Source organism: Tupaia chinensis, unplaced genomic scaffold (assembly GCF_000334495.1).
Source record: "Tupaia chinensis unplaced genomic scaffold, TupChi_1.0 Scaffold000263_1, whole genome shotgun sequence".
NCBI lineage: Eukaryota > Metazoa > Chordata > Mammalia > Scandentia > Tupaiidae > Tupaia > Tupaia belangeri.
Genome location: NW_006159743.1, coordinates 2,079,815 through 2,083,890, shown reverse-complemented (window position 1 = coordinate 2,083,890; position 4,076 = coordinate 2,079,815).

Sequence of the window (4,076 nt, the reverse complement as noted above, 5' to 3'; positions counted from 1 at the left end):
AAAGCGGTTGGATCCCACATTGCTAACTGCAATTCGAGTCCCAGACCCAGTGGCTTAAAAAACATACCAGTGTGTGTGTGTCTGTGTGTGTGTGTGAAGTGGAAGAGAAGGGACTGTAGTGTGACCATCCACCTTGGAAGGTGCTTTCTCACTTTCTCTCTCCAGTGTCTCTCTTCAGTGAGAGACATGCCCTCTGGCAAAATTTTAAAATAAATGAAAATTTAAAAAAAAGAATGATAAGCACCAGAAATTCATTCTCTCGTAGTCTGAAAGCCCGAAGTCTGACATCAAGATGCTGGCAGGGCCAAGCTCCCTCTAAAGATTCTGGAGAAGAACCTTTCCTTGCCTTTTCTAGCTTCTTATAACCTCTGGCATTCCTTGGCTTGTGGCAGCGTGACTGCAGTGTCTACCGCACCTTCCCTCTGTGTATCTCTTTGACTTCACATAGCGTTCTCATCTCTGTGACTCTCTTATTCTGACAAGGACACTAGTCATATCAGATTAGAACCCTTTCCCCCCTGCAGTATGATCCCATCATAACCACTTACCTCTGTCATGACCGTATTTCCAAATCGGGTCACATTCTGAGGTACTGCAGGGCAGGGGAGAGGCTTAGTACTTTTTTCTTTCCAGAAGAAACAATTCAACCCATGAACACTTTTCCTAGAAAGAGATTATTATCTTGCAAATAGGCTTGTATCAGACTGTTTTAGAAACATAGGAATTGACTTTCTCTGGACTATGTTTCATATTTCCAGCTTTTATTCAGCAGTGCTATAAGAAATCGCTTAATGAATGCCACTACTGCATTACTAACCAAATTCATCGAGAGCACTGTCCAAGATTTCCATTTTTTTTATTTTCAGAACTAGGTGTTCCACAAAAAAAGGAAAGAAAAAAGAAAGAAAGAACAAATTTCCTTGAATAACTGGTAGATTTTCTTTTAGAAATCTATGATAATCATATACTTAATTATGTGTTTCCTCTTATTTGGCCAGGAAGCTTAAAAATTTAGCTATGGGCTAATTTTAATACTTTGTAGGATGTTATAGCTACATATATGTATTATTTTTAATCCTCTTGATATTGATATATTCTTTTCATTCTAATATAGTTTTTAAAATACTTATATTATTATAAGTCACTCTTAATGCTCTATGAAAAAAGTAGACAATAAGTTTTAAAAAGCAAATTTCTCTTTTCTTCATTTACAGCAAATTTTCCTCCTGTCTCAGCTCACTCATCGCTGAATGACTAACCAAAGATTATGTGACATCAACATTAGTTCTGCAGTTTATATTTTAAGTAAATAATTCAAAGAGTATCCCATTAAACCGCTTGAGAGGAAGGCAATAAAATAGCTCACTTTACTCTGAAGTAAATCTACCTAATCTCACTGAATTCCTTTGAAGACTTTTTTTTTTTAGACTTGAAAAAATAGCACAAGACCCATGTGACAGTAGAACTAAAAGTAATCTGGAAAAGTAGAGGAAATAAATGAAGAGAAGAAATTAAATCACTAAAAATTGTATTTAGAGCATCAGAGATCAGAACTTAAACTTCAGATAATTGGACATGGAGGGCAAGCTACTGAAAAAAAAAAAAGCCACAGAATTCAGTGGGAAAACGACAGAATAAAAGTGATCAGAAAGAAGAGGAAAGTGTGAAGCATAGACAAAGGAGAATTGACACATGAATGACTACTCTCTTTGAAGATGACAACAGAACAATTTTGTGAAATAAAGCTTAAAATTGCATTTTGAAAGGCCTCACCATATTTCAAGAAAAATTCAATAAAACCTTTTTTTCCTAGAACTTTAAAAATTTTTCTAGGGAACCAGCAGTTAGCGTAATGGCTATGTCGCTGGACTCCCACGTAGTCGACCGCAGTTCGTGTCCCAGACCCGGTGGCTTAAAACTCACGCCGGGCGCGTGTGCGTGCATGCCCAAGATCCCGAGAGGAGAATGGAGGAGAAGGGATTGCGGCGTGACCATCCCCCCTGGGGGGTGATTTCTCGCTTTCTGTCTCTATGTCTCTCTCTGTCTGTCTGGCGAGCGCATGCGCCCTACAGTGAAAATCTCTCCAAAAAAAAAATTTTTTTCTAGTCATTTAGGCCAAAGAAAAAAGTCTTCATAACCAAATAAATCAGACATTTAAAATATTAGATGCCAGGGGCCAGCAAGTGGCATGGTGGTTAAAGGTGCTGGACTCCCACATGGCTGACTGCAGTTTGAGTCCTGGACCTGGTAACTTGCTTTCTCACTTTCCCTCTCTTTCTCTCTCTATCACTCTGTCCCTCTCTGGAAAAATTAAAATAAATAAATAAACAAATAAATAAACAAATAAAATTAAATAAAAATAATTCTAAAAAAAATAAACATTAGATGCTAGAACAAAATGGAACAATAGTTAATGAATATTGAAAGAAAAAAGTTTTTTTTTCACACCAGGCCTAACCATCTTTCATGTGTAATAGTAACAGAAAGAATTTCTCAAATATTCAAGAACTGAAGAAACACAGCATTTATGAACTTGAGAAAAATTTATGGGGGGGAATCAAGACCATGAACAGATGGGTCCTACTAATGAATTCATGAATGAGAAAGTCATGAGGTACAAAAGGTTGGGCCATGACCTTTGAATCTATTTATATGTAATATTATATTTAAATAATTGGCACTTTAAATCATAAAAATAAGATATAATTGTTATAATGCTTTAAAGAAAAGTTATATAATATACAAAATATTTTTATCATGATTCACTGGAATGAGAGTCACATTTGTTCTTCAAAGTAACTGAGAGATGGGGAGAGAAGAAGAAAAACAAATCTAAGTCAGTTGATTTCATCATCTTTCATCAACATTTCTTTCCTAAAGTTAGCTGAGTAATTTCAATGTAAGCATATTATTTAAAACAAACTGTACAACTCTCAAATTACCAGACTGTAGGCTAAACTTAATGACTTACCTCTAGCAAAGAGAATGTGGCGAAAGTGATGGGATTTCACGTCACAGATACGATGTGTAAGACTGGGACTGGGACTGGGACTTTGGCCTTATGTTCTGACTCTTCTCACACTCCTGTTCTGATAAAGTCAGTTGCCATGTGATGAGCTAGCTTATCCTGAAAAATAGCTCACAACATGGCCGGAAACTGAGGCCTTTCATTGGACAGCCCACAAGGAATTAACTCCTGTCACCAATGACATGCACGAGCTTCAAAGTGAAGCTCCCCAGGTCCAGCTTTTAGCTGAGGCTGGAGCCCTCTCCAGTACCTTGAATGCAGTAGTGTGAGAGACCCTGAAGCAGAGGAGTCAGCTAAGCCACACCAGGATTGTGACCCAGAAAAAATATGAGATTGGGACCAGCACTTGGCATAATGGCTATGTTGCTGGACTCCCATGTAGTCAACCACAGGTCGAGTCCCAGACCTGGTGGCTTAAACTCATGCCGGGCATGTGTGCATGTGTGCCCAAGATCCCGAGAAGAGAATGGAGGAGAGGGAATCACGGCATGGCCATCCCCCATGGGGGGTGATTTCTTGCTTTCTGTCTCTCTGTCTCTCTCTTTCTGGTGAGCGCACATGCCCTATAGCAAAACACCTCTCCAAAAAAAAAAAAAAAGAAAGAAAGATAAATGTGTGTGTGTTGGTTTACATTGTTAAGTTTTGTAGTAGTTTGTTACTAGCAACAGACAACTAATGACAAAGATTTTTTTTTTTTTCTTGACCAAGCTAGCCTTCTTCCTTTGAGCCCTCTTCCTGGTAGGACTTCGCTGTGGCCTATAAAAGCTTGAACAAACACTAACACCGTTTCTAACAACTCAGGGCTGCATCCCTACGTTGCTCCTATCCCCTCTTAAATGGCCTGCCAAAGAAAGCTCATGGAAGCCCAAAGACTCTACTGTCTACTGATAGCTGAAGATAGACCCCTGATCTCCCTTTCTGATAGCATTTACTACAAAGGGCTTTTAACTGTGAGTCTTTCCTGTGTCTTTGAGATGTGCATGTACCTCCTGCAACTCAAAAGTGTGTCTTTCTCAAAGACTTGAAAGCCATTCATAATTATAGGGAA